The sequence below is a fragment of the Platalea leucorodia genome (assembly GCF_965183815.1).
Source record: "Platalea leucorodia genome assembly, chromosome: 2".
NCBI classification, from domain to species: Eukaryota; Metazoa; Chordata; class Aves; order Pelecaniformes; family Threskiornithidae; genus Platalea; species Platalea leucorodia.
This window is the reverse complement of record NC_138824.1, coordinates 80,967,359-80,992,077: the sequence shown is the minus strand read 5'-3', so window position 1 is coordinate 80,992,077 and position 24,719 is coordinate 80,967,359.

The following is a 24,719-nucleotide window of genomic DNA, read 5'->3' as shown; positions in this document are numbered from 1 at the left end:
CAAAAAAAAGCCGCACGCCCCAATTTTATGGTCTGATAAGCGTGGAGGGAGAGAGATTGCTTCCAGTCCCAGGCAGACCTCCCAGTTTCGTCTCACTGGGTTATCCAGAGGCCAGCCTAGAGATAACGCTGCTGTCAGCCACCCTCCTTCCAGCGTGGTTAACATCACCCGTGTGACTGCAGTGTGTTAAAAGGAGACTGGGAAAAACAGGAGGAGACATTTGTGGGGATTGTTAAAATCAGTGAGGAGCTGCATTCACACCTTTTTAATAGGTCTTTGTTACAATCTAATTTTCTAAATGTGAACTCACCAGAGTCCTAACTTGAGCTGTTGTAACCCTAATTATTGGGGTCACATTTTGGGTACCAAAGGTAGTGTTCAGGGAACTGGAGAACTGACATTAACTCAGTGGTCCACTGGGGCAGGCGATTAGTGTGTAAGCACCCCAGTGTTGGGCCATGTTGGTGCTTGGTGCTGTTTTCATTTTACCACAGGATCTTCAGAAGTGTAAACTGGCTTGCTAGAAGACATTTCTAGGATGGGGAGCAAATGGGTTTTAACCCACACTCTTGCTTCCGTTTCCTATCGCTGTAGAGGCTGCTGGGCAGATCTGCCTTCACAAATGGCGTCACCTGCAAACCTCCAGCAGGCATACAGCAACGAGTGCCCAGGAGCGTGGGAGGCTTAAACCAGACCTGCTGCTGGCAGGCTTGTACTCCTGCCCTGGTTCTTAATCCTGAATGCCAGAGCCCTGCGGGGACTGGGGGCTCCCCCAGGCTGGGGGCTCAGGGCAGGGCCTGGCAGCCAGGGCCTGTCCCAGCCCCAGCCAGGCGCAGGGCGGCCGGGGGGGCACTGGGGCAGGCCCAGCCCCGGGCATCGGGCACCTGCCTGGGGCTGGGGACAGGCTGAGGCCAGGCCAGGATGTGGGCCCATGGGTGGGCCCGGCCTGGTGGGGCCCATGGCCGGGCAGGGCAGGGCTGTGGGGAGCTGGAGATCGGCCCTGCTGCGGGGTCGCTGGGGCAGGGGACTGACAACACCGGGGGGCTGACGTGGGGTCCTGGGCCCTGGGCAGGTGGGGGGAGCCCCAGGTGCTGGCTGGTGTCCGCCCATGGGGTACAGTCTTCCTGCCGAGAAAAGAAACACATCACATTTGACTTCTTGTGGAGGCAGCGTCTCCTTGTCTTTGGCACAGGGCTAGGCACAAGTATGTCTCTTAAGTGAGTGCTTCTGAAAATTGTTTTCTTGTAAGTTTTGTACCTCTTGATATGTGCTTAGTTTTGGGATGTTTGCGATTTCACTGCTGTTGTTGTGTCATTCAATCTGAGCTAAATTAGACAAAAGCAAAATTTAACATCAGGTAGAATTGTGTATCTAGATTTAATGCCAGAAATTTAATGTTAATAATTGTGTCTGCCATGCCTTACAGGATTAGGTATTTAATAAGACAACAGTGAACCTCACAGAAAAACATTTATGAATGTACAAATAATAAAAACACAAAAGAAAGTTTCAAAAATGCCAGAGCCAACCGTTCCCTGGAATAAAAGTATGATGATATCTCAGTAATTAATGCTGCACAAAAGCAAAACATCTGCAAAAAGGTCCAGTTTCCTTGCTTCTCATAGACCATTGACCTTGCTTTTTTCAGAGGGGTGTTTGTATCATGACTTTCAGATAACCATAACTGCCTTTTTGTGCTCTGCCTTTGTACAACACCATTAATATAGCATGACACAGACACCCTTAACTTAATTCTGAAGGGAGCCCGGGGGCCCTGTGTGCACTGCGCCCATCAGACTGCTGTACTGTCGCTGCAGTCCTGCAGGTGAAGATTACGGGGTAGCACCTTAGTATCTGGGCTGATACTCTGAGCTCTGGGCACCCACCTGCAATAAAACGTTCAGCCACTGTTATGGTACTTCAAAGTCAGGTCTGGTTAGGTTGCAATTTCATGATTTCTTTAAGGAAGTTGGTGTTCCTTCTGCTGCCTCTGTGTCAGTGCCCAGTAAAGACACAGCTGCATAGTGAGTTGTTAGATCAGAAAACTGATCCAGCTGAAAACTCATCTTTTGCTCCTTTTTTGCCACTGGGTGAATTTTCAGCGAGTCATTTCCTTTATCACACAGTCACACAATTTTTAGCATTGTGATGAGGAGGAGACTGGGAACGTGAATATGGAAGTGATAGGAAGGTGTGACCATCACTTTAGGAAGCACTTACACTAAAATTGGCTTAAATAAATCAGGAAAATGTCTTCATTTGTAGCTGGCATAGATGTGGCTCTCAGTGGGAAATAGGCAAACCTGTGCACGGAGGTATTCCTTCCCATAGCCAAGCAGACATGCCTGTGTGAGCAACCTCTTGTGAAGAGATTGCATTTAGTACACTGATCTCATACTGCTCTGAGAAGGGAAGATAATTGAGAATTACTGTCTCCAAGTATGCAGCTGGAGAGGTGCAGGAATGGAGTGGTAAGAGCGCTCAGTCATATGTTTCTGGTGACTGCTTTTCTAGCAGTGCATGCGTGGCATCTAATTTCCATGGCGTGACCTGCGAAAGGACTGCCAGCAGCATTTCAGTTGGCAGGACAGTTATGCAAAGGGTTTATGAAGCATCAAGAGTCATGTTTTAGGCAGCCAAGAGAGGAGCCTTTCTCTGGCGTGTCCCTTATGCCCTCCCTGTTTCCACTCCACCTCCGACCACCGTGTTGGCAAGGGAACCTAGGAGTCTTTTTACCAACAGGGAAAGAACTGTGAAGTGTCTAAGTTGGAGTAAATCACAGTGCTGCAAACCGCATGATTATCATGACCATCATCTTCTTGTACTGAAGAATGACTGAGCCCCATCGTCGCTGCTAGCTCTGTTGCCCCTTCTGCAGATGTCTGAGTTTTCTGTGATGTCTATTTCAGATCCATATTTTGGCATGTGGGATGGAAGACATTCCTGGACTCCGGCAGTCAGGCAGGAGCACACCTGCAAGGTGACAAGGGTCAAGTAATGGTGTTGGAGATCACATGGCAGAGGAGGGCAGGGGATACATAGCCATATTCTGGAGAGGACTTCTTAGAGGGCTTTGCTAGCGAAGGCATCCCTGTTGCAGTGGAGCAGCATGGCCTCTGCGCTGGGAGGAGCTGCCTAACGAAGCAAAGTTAGTTGCCTTCGACCATGATGCACCAGGCTGAGAGGTGACGTTCCACAAGCAGCACTGCACTATGTTGCTTACCTGTGAGATGTTGTCACAGCAGTGAGGAAGTAGGAGATGGAAGTTAAACATGAATATCATGCTCAACAAACAGTCCATATCCATCATTATGTGTCAGCACTGACCAGTGGCAGGATTTCAAAGCCTGCTGACAGTAGTGGAGAAATTTCTGGTTATTTGAGTGTGTTTAGGAGTCAGCCCTAAAGCAGGAGTGGAAGGTAGCTCCCATTTTATTACCAGGAGCTGGTATGGTATGCGCTTTGGGCAACGGATGCAATATAGTTATTTGTATTCTGAGGCATCAGCCCTGTTTGAGCCTTATAAAACAATGGATAAAAGTAAGCAGAGGTCTGTCTGCTTGCCCTTGCTGCTATAGAACAGTCACTGGTGTTGTACATTCCTCATAATTTTATGTATTTAATTTCATATCAGTTATTAATTTTGTCACATCTACCAAAACCATTTTTGTTTTCCCCTTGAATCATCAGCTTTTAAACTTTTTCTCTCTGATATTGCGATATGTTACTTCCTCAGGCTATGATATTTATCTGTCCTGGACTATGCTTCTTTTCAGGAAACATCTCATTGCAAATTTCATGAAACATCGTTTCATGTTTTTGTAACATTCTTGTTGCAAATGGGCTGTGGCACAAATGCAATTGTACTAGTAAGTGCTTAATTTTTTGTTGCTAAACTACTTCAGGAGTTTGGTTGGTTGAGCTCTTCTTAGCTAGATACTTTCAAACTGACGTGTCTCTGCAGTCAGGAGGTTGAGGCTCACCTTTTGAGGACAACAGTCGCTCAAGTGAACAGCTGTCCCTGGGTGTTAATAGTCAAGAGTAGGGGAAAAAGCAGGGTAAGGTTCCCCTCGAGAAAGCAGCAAGCACTCACTTGGGAGGAGAAACCTGATTTCTAGTGCCAGGTTTGTTCCTGTGTCCTCTCAGTGACTTCTCAACGTTAAATCTGTCAGCAGTTTTGGCAACAATGACAGGAACTCAGATATCTGCCAGCTGAGGATTCACTATGAAGAAGAAGATGCGAGCCCCCTTGCCTCTGAGTATTGCCTGCCATGGTGTATTCTCATACATTGCAGCTGTGTTGTCCCTCCAGTCATGTAAGGGCTCTTCCACTGCTCCTGCCGTTCTCCACAAAAATTGTGCTTATTTGTTGGAGTAGCTGACTGTGACGCTCACTCACTGTCATAACTTCTGTCTGGTCTGTTTTCCAAACCTCATGTTCTGACCACCACTGTGTTTTTTAAGGAAAAAAAAAAAAATTAGTTGCTTGCCCTTAAAGAGAGGACTTTCCAGGAGCACATTTAGCATAGGAAACATCAGTCTTAATTGCCACTGAGCTCTTGGATAAGATATTTAGCCATTAGTTGAATAGAAATTGTATAGCTGGGCATCTTGCTTTATGACTTCTGTTGCCAAAGAGGTAATATTTTTTTATTCAGTGTCGGGAAGCTCAATTGCATGGTAACTCATGGAATTCAGTTTCAAAGCATCATGATTTAATTAAACAAGAGGATTCCCGTCTTTTTGATAAACTTGCTAAGAGGGAGAAATTGCATTAGAGAGGTAGAGCTGCATAACAAAGAATGCATGATCCAGGAATGATGGTGCTATCTCTTAGTAGGTTTATGTGGTGATGCTTTAATGTCTTTTCAGGCGTCAAGGTACTGTGCTAGTAAGCAGTAAGCATTACTTATTGTGTACAAGTCAATCCCTTCTGATCTGCAGGTGGGTTTAGTCTTTTTCAGTCTTTTGGACATTTGGAGACAAACACATCTAGAGGTTTAGACTGGCAATAACCAAACTTTGAAGGTCTGAAAATCCAGACATATCCAGAAGTTGAAATGCTTATCCTTTTTTTTGGTTTTGGTTTTGGGTTTTTTTTGTGGGTTTTTTTTGGGTTTTTTGTTGGTTTTTTTTATGAAAAACCTGGAATGAAAATCTATGCCATTGATTAGGATTTCATGGTCTTACACTCTTCAAAAGTGAGCTGTCAGAAAACCAGTCTTTCTTGTGGTATTTTGTTAAACCCAATCAGTGCTGAGGCATGTAGAACCAGAGAAGCAAACCTTACACAAAATAGCAAGTTCATTACATTTATTCAACCTCTCATCAATCTTGAGTTCTCTTCACATTTTGTAAATGAGTTAAACTTGCTTTAATTTCATTTTATTGGTTTCTCTATTACTGCTTGTTAGCTGGACTACTATGCAATAATATTTTTACTTAGCTTTATTTAAGTTTATCTTTCAGCTGAAGTGGAGGTCTTTTGCCCCTTACTGTTATGGACAGAGTGCTGAAATTTGAAGTTTCAGACTTGTGCTTCGTCGTATCTAAAGTTACAAGTACGTCTCTCTACCGGGATATTTTCCAGCTGAAGTCACTCTTGGCGAGGCTGGATGGTCCAGAACAGAAAAGATGGTATGTTGTATAAAACAAAACCTGATTCTATACTGCATCTTCTTCATTTTCAGTTGTCTCCAGCGCTAATGTGAGAAACTTGATTGAGATCAGCTTTTACTTAGAAATCATTTACCATGGTAAATTATAATATTTATATCACAAATATTTACACAAGTTTAGTATTTATAATATTTTACAAAATTGAAGGCAACGAAATGATAGCAAAAAATAACAAATAGGGAAAAATAATGATAGATAAATGAGAAAAATTCAGGGACCAGCAGCTCAGATTCTTGGGAGATATTTCTAGGTTTTGTATTCTGGGATGGAGTTAGTGGAAAGCAAATTAAAGGTAATTCTGAGAGTTTCTGAATGTGGGAGAGGGGAACAGAATCCTCACTTTTTACATTGGATTTTTCCCTCCCAAGTTTCTACACTTTCTAACCAGAGGGATTTGAGAACAGATCAACCCTGTAAACTGTGCTGACACAGAGCTTTCTGATTAAATATCCAAACTTGGGCCATCCTCTAGTACTCGCCTCCTCTTCCCTACCCCTGCGCTCCAAGCTGCCACCCTCTCTGCTACGCCCTCAAACCACCCATGGCATCGGTGGGTGCTAGGCAGGGCTGCAGAATGACCTGTTTCGCAGTGCAACCCTGGAAGCAGATGCATTGGCACCACGGGGGATGATGGTGCTCAGCCTGGAGCAGAGGAGGCAATGAGGCAGAAGGGAGCTGGGGACCAAAATTCTGTATGCCAGTGTTGCTGCTTAAGGATTCATTTTGTAGAGGTGTGGCTGCACAGGTCTGCAGGGTCAGTCCATTTGGCCCTGGGAGCAAGTCTTCTTTTGACACCCTTCCATGTTGCTTTAACTCAAGACTTTGGGTATAGATTTAGCCCACGGAAAGAGGGACCTAGCTCTTATTTGGCCAAGTACAGGATGTGTCAAGTGGAAGGTGCCATGGTCCAATCCTCTGACTGACATTGTGAGATATCGACCTTCCTAAGCTGCACGGGGATCACACTGTGTGTCGTTAGCTTTGCAGCATATATGCCCCCAAGCCTACATCTGTGTTTAGTTCAAAGGTGAAATAAACCAAGATGTGCCTTGAGGCTAACTGGCACATACTGGCTGGATTCACCACACCACATAGCACTTGACCCTGCATCTCCTCTTGCCTTTGGACATTGAACTTAGGAAGAAAAAACCACAAATAGAAATAACAAAGTATGAAAAAGAGGTGGCTACGTCACAGCCACCCAGAGTATGTTTTTATAGCATAAAACCAAGAATATGTGTGGCATGAGGGCATATAAGGGCCCCTGAGAGTGCAAAGCTTGTGGGGGTACTACTGGAGGACTCTGCTGGGTCCAGCATGTGCTGCGTGTGTCAAATGTGGCAATTGGCTCTAGCCGTTTATATTCATGTAAAAGCTTTGATGTGAATAAGAACTTCTGATTTCCCTTTTCATACATAGTTCTAGCCTGAATTCACAGTGTTTTGTAGCTGCTCAGCAAGACAATCCAGGTGACTTTCTCTTATTTCAGAGGAGTGTGATTCATCTCAGATGTTGAGCAGGATTACATGTGAGCAGGATTTACAGTATTGAATATTATTTGGAGCTGGGTTTGGAAATACTTTAAGAGGAGTTTCCTGATTGTGTGTCAAGAATGTACACTAAGTGTATAAACATGACCTTTTCCACCTTCACCCTTTTACATGAAAACAATACAGCCCTTCAAACAATGTGTACTGGGAGATTATTGCATTTCTTGGGTGGCTCCAGTCTTTCACTTAGACACATAGAATAAGCGATATGGCAAGACTTCCTAATGTTGCTAACAGCATTCACAGTTTTGTCACCAGAAATCTTTAGAAGGAAGCACATGAATTGAAAATGTTAGCATATCTCATTTGAAATTACATATTGTGTGAGAAAAACTTATTTTCAGCTGCAAACTGACTGCCTAGAGTATGTGTGTGCTTTTAAAGTTCTGCTAGGAAACAGGAAATGTTTTCATTCCTAATGTAGATTTTTTTTTAAATTCTGAGGGTTCAATGGTTTCAGTCTCCCAGACCATTTTAATATTTCTGGCGCACTGTCTTAGACAACACAAGGCCACATGCTGCAAAAGGTCTGTCACTGTACTGAAGCTGTTTCTTACAGGTAATAAATTACTGCTGACACTCATTATCTCTGAACTGTCAGAAACCAACTGCTGTATCTGGGTAAGACGATTCAGGTTCAATAAGAATGAATTCAAAGAATTCAGCAATTTTCTTCTTAAGTACAATAATTTGTTATTAACTATTATTTCAATCTCTACAGCTGGGTTTTTTTTTCAGTTCTGTGAGGCACTGAGAAGCATCAGTACCAAAAAGACAATAATAAAAAACGTGTTATCTTTGCAGCAAGCTTATTCCCCAGGATTTGCAACTCAGTTTTTCAAGATATATGCAAGTGCCTAAGGATACTTACCTGAAACTGGTCTCACCAAGGACTCATGTTTTCCTTATTGATACATATATAAAATACATAGCTTCTTTAGAAGCAGGTGCAAGAGTTAAATGGACCTATGATTAATGTAGGGCCAGGATAGCTTTCCAGTCATTCTCCTGAGGAACTGGTAGCTACATCTCTAATCATCCTGACCCAGATCCTCCAGTAGACATCCCTGCTGCATTTTGCTGGTATGACGTCAGAAGTAGGATGATTCTGCTCAGCCAGCCCTGTCTCCTGCCAGGCTGCCTGAGCAGAGACACATCCCGTTTTGTTACAGGTAAAATTTGTCCTCAGGCAAGGGGACAAATTAGACAGCTGGAGATAGGAGCACCCAACCATGATCTGGGCCCGCAGGCTTCACTTGCACCAAAAAAGTTGCACAGCTTCTATTTAAATCTGTTTTAAAATTGGTTCTGCAGGCAGCACAACTGCCTGATGGGTATGCTTATTTCAGTAAAGTTTTAAACTGCTTCACTGGCAGTGGTGCTCCTGGCAAACTGGTTGAGAGAGAGAAACAACCTTTGGAAAAAAAGTGAAGTGATAGTTTTTCTTCTATGTGAATTCCTAATATCATCTCACTGTAAGCTCAGGCAGGAGCTGGTGCTAGCAGTGGTGGGCTGAACAGCGGTGCACTGCAGCTCTTGGTGGCACTTCATCGTTACCTGTAACATGGAACTGCGCCCTTGACTGGCTTTCATTCACGGCATCTTCTGACTTAGGTAGGTCGATTTAAAATACCGTCTCTAGCGTGTTGTAGAAGATGCTCTGGCAAACACTGCTCCAGCAGTCGAAGAGGTTACTAGTCTCTCCCCCCCCACCCCATCTCCCAGCTGGAGACGGCTGCCCTTGCAGCAGCAGAAGCAGAAGAAAATGTCTGTCAGTTGAGTGGAAACTGTCAAATGTTGGCATAAAGCTACCTTCATCAGCAGTTTTAGCTGGGCAGCCAACATCCTTCCAAATCAGCTTTGGCACAAGTGCTGCTGCAATGGAAATAACCACAGCTGAGGTTAAAGCTGTGCTCACACTCATTTTCTGTGCTCAAACTGGGAGGGGGACAAGACAGAGGGAAAGGGAAAAGGGGACCGAGTAGTCCCCATTGGAGGATGGGCCGGTTAGCAGGTGCTTTTACTCTGTTACAGCTCCAGTTGTTCTGGAAGATGACTTAATGAAGTATTTGCCTGAGCTTTTCCTTTAATAAGATTTTTTTTTTTGATATATAGTTCTTTAATTGACCTTAATGTTTTTATTACATGCAGAATTGTTATATACAATGAGTCAGATTAGTGGGAAAAAAATCTGAGATGAGTAAGGAATTGGCTAACGGGGATATGACAGCAATTAGTGCTGAAAGCGGAAGTGTTGGCTGGAGGGAAGTTACTAGAGAAATTTCTGTTGGTCTTGGGACCAATTTAGTATAATAGACCTTTGGAATAAAAGAAGACCTGTACTAATGAAATATGCTGATGACTCAAAGCTTGGAGTTGTAATCAACAGAAAGGAGGATTAAGATATCCCTTTCTTAAGGGGAAGGAAGGAGCTGGATTATCTTGCGAATCAGACAAATGGAAGTGGTGTGCTATGAGGAACAGAGTGCCTAAGGAGGTGAGATTAAGAGTTTGGCTGTTTGGTTTAGAAAAACAAAGCCTGAGAGGATTTGATTACTACCTGTCTGGGGGATAAAAATGAGGGAATGCTTAGGACTCTTTCAGTTAAAGGGCTGTCTGAGTGTATAAACAGATGATCTGAAGGAGGACACATTTAGACTAGAAAAAATTTCTAACCATCAGAGGAGCAAAATGCTGCAACAGCTTCCCAGCGAGAGAAGTGGAGATGCTTACCTAGTTCTGCCTGTGCACTTTGGTAATTTACAGAAGGTTTTGTGTGATGTGGATGTTTGTGACAGTAGGAGACTGGGCTTGAGATGCAGAATTCAATATTCTTTTTCCTGGCTGGGAATATCTGGAAAAAAAACCCCCACTGACGTTATCATAAGTTCTGTTCATAAGATACTCAAGCTGCTTACTTCAGAGCATGATCTTCCCTCTTATTTCTGGTAATTTCATTAGGTTGCTAACAAAGCTGACGTTCATTTATTGCTGGCTTTCAAAATTAACAGGCTCTTGCTCTGAACTGAGAAAGGTCACACCTCTCTCAGCTGTTGTTGCAGGTTGTCGGCAGAGCTAGTTCAAACACTGTGCCACCGGTATGCAGTGAGTCAGAGCTGCAAGTGCTCTTTGCAGCTCAAAGGGCTAGGGATTTACCCAAGTTTCTAGCAATAACCTCGTACTTACGAGACAAAAGATTCCCATTGCAGGAAAATGTGCCAGGTGCCTGAGTATTGCGAACTAAGCCCGGGTGGCCACCTGGGCTCAGCAGGAGGCCGTTGGCACCGTCCCACTCGAGATGTGCTGACCCCTCTTCCTGTAGGGTGGAACATCAAAGATTTCTGAGCTTCAAGCAGAGGCCTTGGATGTAGCAAGGTACTGCCAATTGCCATGACAGTAGAGAACAGCCAGTTAAAATAACGCGTGGATTAGCTTGGAGAGTATTTAGATCAGGCAAACAGCATGTTTGTTCGGTGCGATTTCCAGGACTGCTCACCAGAGAAGTCGCGAGTTCCTGTGTCTACCTGTGAGCACAATGGCTCGAAGAGGGGATAAGAGAGCTTTGCTTCTTTAGAAGCATGTTCTGTTAGTCTTAGCTTTGTTCCTGAATTGATTTTAGTACTTTACTGACATAATAATCTGAACCCTTTAGCTGTAACTGGAACCGTATCTGGGAACTCTGGTGAGCCACTGTTCCCTATGCAGCGCTTACCTGGCCTCCATTCTGTATCTATAGGCCTCTTGTTGTATAGGGAAAAAAAGTCTACAAGGGCGGTCTGTGCTTTTTCCCAAGGTTTTTCTAGTCTTTTGTGTAGAAGATGTGCTCCAATAGTGTTCTCTCATCCTAAAGATGATCCCCTTGGCTTTCCATTTTTATCATCATTTCCCCACACCTCACACAGATAATTTCAAAAGGATTTTCCTTGGTCCGGCAACCGTGCTCTCTCACCTGTACCAAACAGTATCTCTGTGCGTGCACATGTGTGCATGTGTGCTGAACACAATGTTTAAGAGAGTGTTTGGTCAGAGGAATATTGTAGGTTGGAAGCAAAGTATTCCTGGAGATGTATGCAATTCTGTTGCGTTCCTTGATGGAGGTAAAGCCTGCTTTTTCCTCCTACCCATCCAGTGCAGTAGGTAGGCTATGAGCAAGGCAGGCTGCTTGACATACCGAGTGACAGCTATCCAGGGAGGTGGCATGACAGCCTGTTATTTCTCAGAAATGTCTATTCAGTGGAATATGTCACATTTCCAGCCTTTCACTCCATTTTAAAATGGAAAAAAGACAGAAATACAGATTTTTTTAGATGGATGCTTATAATTCATGCACACCTCTAATCTTGAGATTTTTCTAAGAACTATAACATGAAAAGTAACGTATTGTATTAGAAGAGATTTTGTTGACTGAAGAAAATGAAACATTCTTAACACCTAATGAGCTGTTACCTACTACCTATGCAACTCTGTATCTACATTCACCTGAATGATGCTGTTGAAACTATATACAGTAATGCACCTTAAACAACCATAAATGAAATTAAATACCTTTCAAGTGGTTTAAGTAAATGGAAAGTTATTTTTCTTTTTTATAATTCATCGGGGACTCTAAATTAATGAACCATCTGTAAATTATATGTTTTCAAATTAAAATTGTGCATGGAATGAAAAGATGAGCACATTGAGAAATTTGAAATTTTTGTTTAAAATCTGTATTTAGGATTATTTTGGGGGGGAGTGGTGTTTAAAAAAAAACAATCATTTTCTGTTCAAGCCAACTGACTGATCACTGTGATAGTTCGATTCTCCATGTATTTCTGGTTACCTGCAGTCCTGGGCAAGGCCCAGCTCTGACTTCGCTACTTGTGCTCAAGATCATTCTGCTTCTGGGTTTCTCTAGATGCATACTGTTTCCTGATGGGGAATTTTGTCAGGGTAACTGTTGTGGATTTTTCTACAACTCTTTCAAGTGTCTCACAGCCTGAACTGAACTGCTGTGTAATTGTGTGGCAACAGAATCAGTGAAATCCCGTGTTTTCCGTGAGCCTTGGTCTCAGTGCCATACTTGTGGGTAAACGCGAATAAACTCCACATATCTGCTTCTCTCTTTACTGATGAGTTCATATACTGGTGACTTTACTCATTTTTTAATTTACCACTTCAAAACTTGCTGGGCAGGCCCACATAGACCCAGGGGGTCTGGTGCTTTCAGGAAATGTCAGATTTATTGCATATGCTCTAAGCAGGGGGTATACACATATACCCAGAAAGTCCTGGCTTGTGCAATAACATTCTTCACAGCTGCTTCTTGGTACAAGTGGACTCGTTTTCAGTATGACCCTGGTTTGCAATGGGATGTTCTTGGAAGTTATTAAACTTCCTGGGACGCTTCACCACCTGGTAGTTACTGGACAAGTTACGTTATCAAGGTAAAACCAAATGATGTATCCAGTCTGTTACGAAAGTGGTCGTCAGTCAGGCTTCACAGGTGCTTCCAGCTGCATTACCAGCTTCACTATTGCCTCTTCCTCTGGGCTGTAAAGGAATCGTGTTCTTACTCATCACCCCCTGACACGTTAAGTAAATGAAACAGCAGCAAAGTGTACACAGCAGGGATACCGTAGCTTGGAAGACTTTAGCTTCAGCATTTTAGAGTCATCACTGACATCACTGCTGCTGTGGGGGGGTTTTGTGCATGTGCACATGTGATGTAACAATCCTAGTGATTAGCGGGCTATTAGCAAAGAAGGATCTTGCTCCAAATGCTCCCTTGAATGTTGTTGTAAATGCATCTCTGTTCTACGGAAAGAAAGAAAGGATCTGATGAAGCAGACTGAGCTTTGCTGTGCAGCCTTAACAAGTGCTTTATAGCCAGCAGCTTTATTAAGTCGCTCTGAATTTCTCTAATTTTTCTCTGTAGCTTTTAAGTCCTCCCAATAACTGAAAGTTGGTGATGGCTTTCTTGGAATAACTGGCATGATTTGGCTGTAGAAATATACTTCTTTGCTATGGAAGAGGCAGAGACATTCTATTGCAACAGAACTGGGTAGGACCCAGTACATCATGACCTGGGTCCTGCTCAGCAGCGCTCAGCGCTGCTGGTATATGAGTGATTAATTAATGCTTAATAAGAAACTAGCAAAGACCATGCATGATAAGAAACAACCCTAAAGTTGTTGTTACAGTTTTACAAAGCAACAAAAAGTGTGAAGTTTATTCTGTGTGCAGATAGGTGCCTGAAATGTCATTGCTGCTGTCGCTCTTCATTCCTGCTCTGACAGCCGTAGGTTCCAGATAAATAGAAAGTTTCTGCTTGAAGGGGAGGGAGACTTGAAGAAGGATGACAAAGGGTTTGGGGATCCATAGTTAGTTTACCGTGAGGAGAAACAAAGGATTGGACCATCCATCAGGCCTGTTCTATCCAGTATTTGAGGCACTTTAGATACCAGCGAGCACCGAGGGCCCCCCGTGGTGGTGTTAGACATCTTGGCAGGCAGGTGTGGCTTAATGATTTGTACTGTATCCGCATGGCTTCCAATTCTTTAACTATTCTTTCTGTTGATGCTGGACATGCATGTTGCATGTCCAGTCCTTTTTCTCATTTTGTTGTTTGCCTCAATGACTTAGCGTGGAAGTGGGCTATAGAGTCTAGGTAATTAGGCACAGTGTTCTCCTTCCCAATTCACATATTTGTGAACTGGCCAACCTCCCTGCCCCCCCTGCCCAAAAAAACCTCAAACAAACAAACAAAGAAAATGCATGCATATACAACTATTGCTAGTCTTACAATACCAGACACCAAGATGCTATACAATACTTTACCTCAAAGCAACTCTGTAGGAAGTAGTGCTGCAGCATTGTACCAACAATGTGTATTAAAGCTCACCTGCTTGAGAGGTGGGTGTCCTGAAGATGTGTAGGGACCTTGTTGATGGGCTGGCCAAGATGCCACCACCACCTGCCATTCTCACAGCCCTTCCTCTGCTGCTACTGCGCCAGACGTTCCCTTCCATTCCCCATCTGTACAGGTCTTAACTTACTCACCTATTACAGTTCTGTGTGCCCTAAGATACCAGCCTGCTTGCAGTAAGGTGTCCAGCATTGAGGGATGCTGTCACTCTGTGCAGCTGTGCTATTGCAAAGCAGTGATACAGTGAAGGTGCATTAAGACTGAGGTAGGACAGCACGATCCTCTTGCCATGCTGGTGCAGACAGCCCGTATGAAGGATGCAAACTCATGATGCTGTTTTTGTCAGCACAGTGGTGTGCAACCCTTAGGATAGTCAAGGTCAAGCTTTGTTTATACATTTCACCTTAGGTTTCTCATTTTTCACCTTTCTGACTGATCGGCATTCATTTCACTTGTAAATGCAACTTCAGTGTTTTCCTATTTCTGTATTCAATGCTGGAATTAGGATTAGGTTCAGTGCCGGAATTAGGATTAGGTTCCCTTGTACATAACATGGCATCTGGAGGGCTTATTCATAATACACAAAACTAAAAAGACTTTTTCTTTTGCGTGTAAAACAGCCACACATTTACTTCATATCTGTATGACAATAGCACCTGGATAACGCTCAACAAAATCAAGGCCATGGCATAGCAAATGATGCAACGTTTTAGAAACAGAACCTAGCTGACATAGCAGAGCTCTATGGGAGGGGAAGGTAGTTTAATTCTAAAACAAAACCAATTTCCCACTTTCACCCACTCTCATACCAATGTACACAAAACGACCAAAACCATGTCTCCAAGTGGTTTGTCAGGCATTCAGTCACCAAGTCCAAGTGATCCAGCCAGGATTACAAACATCAAGGGATGCAGGTGAGTCCTCATTACCTCTCTTGGGGCCTTAACGGTTGTGTCCGTTCTCTGGTTTTGGATGTGACATTTGTACCTTGCAGGAGCTGACAGGAATTGTGAGCTTTTGGCTCTCCATCCTACCCCACTTCCACGAGTCATCTGTAACACTGCTGATTTACTCGCTGTCTTTTGTCTTCTTGTGTGGGTGTCTTATGTCTCCAACTCTGGTCTTTGTATCTTCCCACCTCAGCAGCCCACCCTTGTGGACTGAAGGGCAGTATTTTCTTGATAATGTTAGGCTGAAAGGATAGCCAAAATCATCATAAAAGCCACTTAAACAGTAAAAGTTTAGTGACTTAATTGCTCCCTATTTGTAATTATGTATGCATAATTTTAATAGACCTAGCAATACTGATTAAATAGCCTTTAAAATATTAGGCCTAATAGTACCTTTCTGAGCTGCAGATACTATTTATGTTGTTTTACAGAAGAGGAAATGAAGCCATGATCCCAAACTAGAGGTACCAAAGTCTTGGTACCCTTGCCTACCATGACACCTGAAACTAAACAGCATTTATCGTGAGTGTTTCTTGCTCCAGCAATAGCATCACAAACATCACTGGAGTGTTTGTAATGTCTCTTACTTCAGTGGGATTAGGGAATCAACTTCTGCTTAATTTTTTTTAAGACTAGCTTTTAGATTTTAGTTATGTTAATAGGTCAGTAACTGTAGTCTGATTGGTGGGGATATCTTATGGGGCAGGACTGAGACTTTATCCCAAAGGGGCGAAAGGGAAAACAGAGAGTTTTCCTAGGTTAAAACCTGTTAATGAATTAAATGATGTAGAAAAAAAAGATTTTTTAAAAACAGATACATTGAAAATATTTCTGACTCTTAAATGCACTACACCAAAATTTGTCATGATATTTTAATACAGCTTTTATTAATCAGGAAATTATCCATTTTATACCAATGTGCTTAAAGCAGCAATGATTGATTGTAAAGCTGCACTTTATAGTAGAATGTGTACCTTTGTTTGTATTGAGAAAATATTAGAAATCTGAAAGCTATTACAAAGGGGTTGTTCTACTCTTGTGGTCTGATCAGGTGAACCTCAAAGACAGCTTCAGGGGAGAGGTCCTGAAAGTTACTTCATAATTATCTCTACTTCCTGGCAGCAAAATAATTTTTTGGACTTACAGAAGGAAGAAGATTAGTCTTATAGCTTTTTATATACTTATCTTGGGTTTTGTCACAACACTGTAAACCAAATGTACTTTGAAATTCTTTGTAGTCTCCCTTGCTTATTCCAAGGAGAGAGTTCATCGCTGTGTAGACAAAAGCCAGCAGAGCTGATTCCTGGTGTCAGACTCTGCCTGCTCATTCATTCTTCCTTTTACAGCTGGGCTGATGGTAATGCCAATGTGTATCTGGTCACAGTAGGATTAGGAGCAAGAGTTGGGAGAGCAAGCGGCGTTGCCCGGGCTCTGGTTGTGGGTGTCGGGACATGCAGCAACTCCCAGGTGATCTTTGCTGCTCGGGGTGGAACGATCATTCCCATGGGGACACAGCGTTTGCAGCAGAGTGTCCAGCTCAGGATGCAGGTCTGGAGAAACATGATGAGTGCTGTAACTTAGTGCAGCCCAATATGTGAGCCCCCAGGAAGCACAGAGGTAATTTAAAATCATCCTTACCCATTGAACCCCCTTTCTCTTTCTCTTTCTCCGTTGGCTGCTTTGGAGCATTCTGCAATATTTATTATTTTCCTTTGGTCAAGTGGTTGATTTATATTTGTAAAAAAAGGTTTTATGCTGCAACATAGAATTGCACTGAAAAAATCTAGGTGAAAGTAATGGTGTGGTTTTAAAACTAAGCCCTCTGAAGTTGAACGGCTGAAGATGTTACTACCCACAAGGCCTGCTAGAAGGATACCACTCCCCACCAGCTCTGCTGGGAGAGCAGTCTTTGTGATTATTTTCTAACCCACTTTTATAAAAAATCATCTGGATTAGCCAAATAAGTTTTCATGGTGGCACAGAGAGATATTCTTAATTAAAAAAAAAAAAAAGTTCCTTTAGACACATCCACCTGCCCTTGTGTTTCCTCAGATTTGCTTGTGGAGCCAGGTTAGCCAAAAGGCAGGGATTAAGTTAGCTTGAATCACTTGGGCATGAGTTGGGAAGTCCTTGGCTGAACACGTGAGCTCGCAGGCCTGAAGGGGCTGCCACCTCCTGAGGAGGGGCTGTGAAGGACCACTTGGGAGGGGGAACGTCTTCCTCCAGAACAGCCCAATCCATAGAGTCCTCCTGCCTTATGCCAGGTCCCCACTCGATCTGTTTTTACTGGACTATACTGATTTAGAAAGGGTGTTTTGACACACCTGCTGTGAATGCATTAACCTCTAACTGCTAGAAATAGTCACATCTGTCCGGAAACTGGGTGCACGGGTCAGGCCTCCAGCAGTATCTTTCCAATTATAATTTGAGGCACTTGTGTGTCTGTGCTCTGTATCAGTGTCTTCAGTAAGGTTTTTTCTAAGGATTGAGTGCACAGTGTTTTTGAGGCAATTATGACTGTGTTATCGCTATGGAAATGTCAGACTGATACATTAACTGAAACATTTAGAAAGCAGAGAGCTATTTTAATTTGCTAGTGATAAAGCCATCACTTTTCTTGAAGAGAGTCGTGTCTTCCGTGAATATGCAAGTGCTGGTTCCCGTGACCCCCTTCTCCTCAGCATTCTTATGCTGTCCTCTCCTGCCTACACGTCCCCTGTCCCTGCACCCTCGCATCACTCCATCCACAGGATCCTAATGAGTAGCAGTTTTCCTTTGAGGGGCAGCTCCCTCTGCAAACCCACAGAGGGAATGGCAGGAACCTTACTTGGACTTCCCATGGGGGAGCAAGTTGCTGAGGCTGCTCCTGGACTAGCTTGCAGCTGTATTTATTAGTGTATACCTTTTTTTTTTTTTTTTTTTTTGGAAGAGCAATACACAGCAACAAAATGGTCAACCTTAAACTTGCACAATACCTTTTACAACTATGGTTGCACTCTGATCTTTTGAGAAAATCTACTGTACATCCTTTCGCTTTGTGCAGCGTCTTTCATTTCTGTGCATGGGAGCGCTGCACATGGATGGCGTCGGGACCCAGTCCCTCCCCAGCTTACGCTCTGTGCACCTCTGCACCTGCTCCTCTAGTTCGTAGTCTCTGAGCAGGGAGAACAGCAGCATTATTTGCAAGGCCTGAAATGTTTTATTCTCTGTGTTGGTCGTTGGTGACGTACACATCAAGGTAGCCTTTTGGAAAGACTGGAACTATCTATGTGCCCACTGACTGTTCCTAGTGGGCTAAGTTAAATCTTCTCGACTTCTGAATAAGAGTTTCCATGGAAAGTTCACTGTGATCTGGCTGATAGGCTTGGCTGGCATAACTTTATCATGTTTGCCTGCATTTCTGAAGCAAACAAGTATGGTATGTATGTGTTGAAGTAACTAATACAAATCACCTCCTGAAGAAGCAAGTGTATTGAGGAAAAACTTTGTATGAAAGACCCAGTATGTATGCAGAATTCCAAGACTGCGCCATGTTAGAAATCCTACATTTGTTAGGTTAACATGTTTGTGTAATATCAGTGGGAATTTGGAAACCCTTGCAGGAGAGCTGGTCGAACAAGAAAGCCACACGATGAACTGCTGTACAAAAGCTGCTGCTCTGAAAGCAGGTTTTCACTGCATCTTTAAGCACTGCTTGCTTTGGGAAGGTGGCTGTGTCCAAATTACACTTAACAGCTCTGCTTTCTGTGTTTTGTGCTCACTGCTGATGATTTCTTAGTGATTACTTCTTGCCTACTTTAAGCTCTAAAGTATGTTCTTGCTGCTGTTGCATCCACAGACCCAGCGCAGCAACTGGGACGTGCTGTGCTGCGCTCCGTCAGACACGCTCGGCAGGGCTCATCTCTGAGTTTTATGCGAAGAGCTGTTTGGAGGACGCTCTCCTTGCAGAGACTATTCAATCCCAGAAGATGGAGTGGCAGTGAAATATGACTTGAGAAGAAAAAAGCCTGGCATTTAAGATCCCGTGTTTAATTTGGGAGCTGGCAGTTAGCAAAAGCACCCATTAACTTGGAAACTGAACAAATGTGTTATGATAATTAGTGAGAAACAGAGAATATGGGACCCCTGAATACCATTTTAATTAAAATCATTTTTCAGAGAAGAACAGCATTTTAAACGCATGCTGTCTTGGCAGCCCTGAGAGGAATATTAGTAGCAATATGAACTAGAAACTCTGACAGTCACCTTTGGAGAAAGAACTGCTCAAACTGCTGGGCACAGTCAGATATGCCCTTTCCAGGTCCATGTGGAGCTGTACTGAAGTTACTGCCCTGCTCCCAGAAGTTACTGATTTCTCAGCTGAGTAATTGAAGACGTGAGCACTTACACTTCGCTGTGATAAAATGAGTTTCCTTAAATCCCCCAGCTGAGGGGGTGCTGATTTCCAGCTGAGGTGAGGTAGCTAACAGCTGCGGCCAGTAGCTTTTAAACAGCTCTCACTTGATTGCTTCTAATTGCCTAATTATAGTTTGAGTCAATTAAAAAATATACGTCTGCTTAAACTGTCATTAACTCATGTTGGAGTTGGGGCTGCTGCCTTCAAAATCAACTTTTTTAAATAACAAAAAAAATTACATTCCTTTTATTCTCAAACATCGCTAAATCTGTTTCCATAAATTGCAATATTGTATGTTAAGTCAGAGCAAAAAGTGCTAAAATGTGGAAAATACTGGCTGGCCACTGGCAGAGCCAAGATCCTAGGGCAGCTTCTCTTTCATTTGTTTCGTCAAAAATAGGCAAGTGTATGAAAGAAAATATTTATCTTTGTTGTTTGTGATTCCAAGGGCCCCCTTGTCTACTCCTCCAGACTTTTTCTTCGGTTTTGCTGTCAGTCATCAAGGCTGCGGCTTTACGAGCCTGTGCTGGCTGACTAGTTGCTGGGGTTGTTTTGTTTCTCCTTTCCGGGGCCCCTGACTCAGGAGCCTCCAGCTTTGAAGCATCAATGCTAGTAGGAAGCCTGAACTTAAACAACATCAGTTTTGTCATGTCTTTGTCCAAAGGCACCCTGACAGCTCAGAGCCTTCTCTGCTCATTTGCTACATACTGACCTGCCCTAAAACCTAGATGTTTGGTTTATGTCAGCACTGGTAAAATAAATCCATGTGTGTTTATCCAATACAATCTTGTTGTACTTCAATAATAACAACTTCTGCTTTCCCAGTGTCCTCAAGACTGTTAATACTGCGGAAAGTCACTGATATGATGTGGCAAGGTGGTAAGATTTACACTGTGAGAAAACCCTGTAAACATATGAAAACTGTCATTTGTGTACGAACACACACAAACTTCATATCCATTGCCTTTTGTTAGCTGAAGGCTTGGGTTGTGCAGTTATACTCCTCGAAGAATGTTTGTGTCATTGTTTAAATACATATATATATATGTACGTGTATATTTGCGTATATAAACCCAGCGTTTTGACTTGGAGTGTACTTGGAGATGACAACAGCTACAAAGGCTTAAAACCCGCATAAGCTGTAGCATTCAACTCTTTTTGTAATCGTGAATTCAAATTGCATCTCAGAAATGCTGTTAGCTCATGGTTGCTGAGAAGTCCTGGATGAATCACTGCTGTCAGGAGCAGAGCAGTCCAGGCTGGGGAGGTTTTCTGTTTCTGCTGCCTCCGTGGCAGAGGCAGATGTGGGAACAAGGAGTGAGAAAGAGCAGCTGAGGACCTCGGTGGCTTTCTCTGGGACTAGCCAAAGTCTATGATGGGAGAAGAAGAGACCATACTAAGAAGGATTGGGTTGGTAAGGGGAACAGTGGTGCCTGCAATACAAGGACATGTTTAGGTCAGTATTTTGCCTCTGTGATAAAAATAGGGAGGGTGGAGGTTGCCCCAGAGCTGGACACATCCCCTGAACCCAACAGATACATCACTGCGCTGCATCCCACAACATGTATCTTTGAAGTAATGCATGTCAAACTGGACACTAATCAAGGGGAAATTACCATTTACTGGGGATTTAACAGATGTGACATTTGTTAATATGCTATGAGCAAGGCTGATGTTGTAGCAAATACAAAGCCATGGAAAATTGAGTGAATTACTGTAACTGTTCAGGGGTTTCTGAGGAATCTCCCCTACGCCTAGTAAGAACCTTTCTTTTATTAGTTTGAGACCATCAGAACAGTTTATCTGCCCTGTGGGGTTTATTAACATATGCCAAGAACATCAAGATAATATCAGGAACACAGAATGAGAAATAATAATTTAGGGACTGAAATGTAATGGCCTCAGGGAAACATTGGACTGGTGACTGGATAGCGTGGTAAACCAAATATTACTGGGGGTTTTCTTTCCAGCTATGCCACAAATGGCTTTGTGGCTAAGAACCCCATTTAATGTCCTTGTGCACGAGTCTATAATGAAAGCATTCGTGTTTGCCTGTCTTCAGTGTCTGTTAAATGTGTGTTAATGAAAGGCTTTGGGATATTATAATGAAAGATACTGAAGATGTGCAAGGCTTGTCATAGTATCTTAGCCACAAATATTTCCATACACAAAAAGCTAGCATGGGGTTGACCCTGTTTCCGGAGTGAAGCAGTGCTTTATTTTGTTAACATGTTGCCCTTCTTTCATTCAGAAAGATTTTTCCTTACCAAAAGAGTGCTTTTATGAAATGAATATTTATGAATGAGTGTCTTAAATTATATTTATTCCATTCCACTAACCTCACAGTAAAATGAGGATCTGGCAGAAAACATGTTTGTATTGCTTCAGTCTATGTCATTCACTTGGACTACAGCATTTTTGCAACAGGGAATATCCCTGACTGTGTGCACACCAGATATCTTTCCTGAGCTCTTCATGTGCTGCTTTAGTATAGTAACCACGTGGAGGATCAAAACAAAGGGATTACAGGAAGAGAGGGATTTGAAGGCTGATGTCCTATCTATTCACACATGTATATATAGCCTCCATTGCTGCTAAATTCTTGGGGCTGTTTTTACAGATAAATCATGGGCTATATGTAAGCAAGTTGACTGATAATGCTTCTAGCAAGGACAAAAAAGTGAGTGTAACTGCAGTTTTAACTGCAATAGATTGATACGCATTAGCTTCCTTTATACTATAGAAAAAATGTCATCTGTGAGGAGCAGTTAAGAAAACAAAGTAATTTGAATACACAGACATAATAAAAAAGATGACTAATCTCTTCACATTTGAAGGAAATTTTTAAAAAGTGGCAATGGAAGCATTTAGTGGAAGGGCATAGTATTAGCGTGATCGTAAATATAGTGACTGGGACAGGCTGACATGATTGTAACTAAACTTGGGTTTAAAAGCTCCTTGGTTTTGCAATTAGCTGTGAAAAAACACAGTGAGGGGAAGGAAGTCATGTCTGGACCTTCTTCTGTAGGTGGGTATCTGCGTTTTCTTTCTGTGCATGAAGCAGCTGGGAATAAAGGATTTGTCATTTCCAAATTCACTAATCAGCTGAAAAAAAAGAACATGTATTTATTATCTAGATATGCTTTTTAAATTTCCTCTTTTGTTATCGCCTGACATTATAAGAGTGTTGCTATTTCTGTCCCGATTTTTTGGGATATGCTCTTAATTCCAATATGATGGAATCCAGCTGAGTATATATGGATGGATACCCGATAGAAGTGAAGAGCTGAAGAATCTTTATTTAAGAATCTGTTGCCTCTACAACTCTGAATGTTTTTTGCCAGTCTTTTTATCTAAAAGTCAGAAATTCAAAGCCTTTGCTAATGGATATACTGCTAGCTAAATAAAGTGTAGGGTTGGCTGAAGTTAAGACAATTCCATGGCTGTTGTTTCCTCTCCTGGTCCCTTACAGCGTCCACCTGCTGCTGAAAACCAGAGCTTTTAGTTTCTGAGTTATATTTTTGCTCTTCTCTACTCTACTGGGGCAGTTTGGAAATGTAATTTAATGTAATGAGTCACAAGCTCAGTTTCATCACATGAAGGTCAGGCGAAAACAGCCATCGATTATGCCAGGGGATTTTGTCCCACTCATCTCTCCAGCTCCCTAGCTCGTTTCCCCGTTTCAATCAGGGTAAGTCACCTTACGCCAGAGATCTGGAAGCAACATTTGGGCACAGCTAATTCCTGTGTTCTCTTCATAATAGGCCTGCTCGGTGCTTACATTTAAAATAAATTTGCAGATGTCACTGGGCTGTGCACCTCTGTGTTGCTGCAGTTGGATAATACCTGCGGGGCGAAGGCTCGAGCAGCATGCCAGAGCCTCACGTCCCTCCAAAGGATCAGCTTCCGCTTCAGTGGAGCTAGTAATCTCTTGGCAGTAGAGAAGCGTGGTCCTGCTCACTGCCAGAGAGAGGATCCCAGTGCTTTATTGCAGGTGGGCCCAGAGGAGAGGAGGAGGTGGTGTACTGTTGGAGTCAGCGTGGTGAAAACAGCAAAGAGGGCTCATTATGGAATGCGTCTGGGACCTGCAGGTGTCTTGTTTTCATTACACATTTCAGAAACACAAATTAATAACTTCTATTTTTTTGCATTGCTTAAGAGGGAAATGATATAACCTTTCTCTGCAATTGTAAATCTCCAAGTGTGGCCTAGGTTACACAAGCTAAATGGCCTCCTTAAGGTCTATGTCCTTGACAATGTACTTGCAGAGCTGTTGTTGATTTGTGCTCTCATGTTTGTCCTGCTTTACAAATGCAAATATTTTCTCAAGTATTTAAAAAGCCACATCCCTGTTTTAAGTAAAAAATATGCATCCTTCACCCTTCTAATTATACAGAATAAATCCTTCCAAAAATTTCAGCTTGAACAGAGCAGCAAACAATAAATAAATTATATATCCAATAATATATCCAGCAAAGAGCCTATTAGTTGAATAAATAAATCCATAACATTTTTACAGAACATTTCCACATCAAACCCCTCACTTGTACTCCACCTCTCCTCTCTCTGGCTTCCCACAAAATTTAATAAGATGTCAATAGACTTGAGCTAAAGACCGAAATTCTTTGTATTTGGGAAATGACACTGACAAAATTAATGGACACCAAGAAAATGACTGTGAGCGTATGCGAGTTTGATTGCAAGCCCCAGAATTGTCCTGGTTTCTGGAAGATGTCTAGCATGGGACAGGTTCCTGAGCAGGAGCCTGCAGTGCCATAGATCTTCCCTGCCATGCTGAGTGGTTAGTGCAAGCAAGTCCCACGTTCTCTGGATGCAGTGATGAAGAAGGTATTCAAGCCGCATAACAGACTGATGCAGATGCTTTTCAATTGCTGCAATTAAGATGAACAGGCCAAATCAATGTAACATATTGTATGGAGCTGGCTGGCATGTTGCTCTGAAAAGAAGATCTGTAGCTTTTAAGCATAAATTATTCTGTGTGATGTTAATTGCACATGCCAGGTCTTATTTAAAAGGCACAGCCTGAAAGCATAGCATAGCATCAGGAAAGAAATGAGAATGTCCTCATTCATCTTAGCTTTGAAATCTAAACAACAATTTAAATATCTGTTATTGATTTGCTGCAGAAGCATTGGAACATCCAGCGAATGGTTTTATTCCACTTTAGCTGGAACTGCTGATATTTGCTCAGTTGACTGATTGTTCCATGTGTGCAT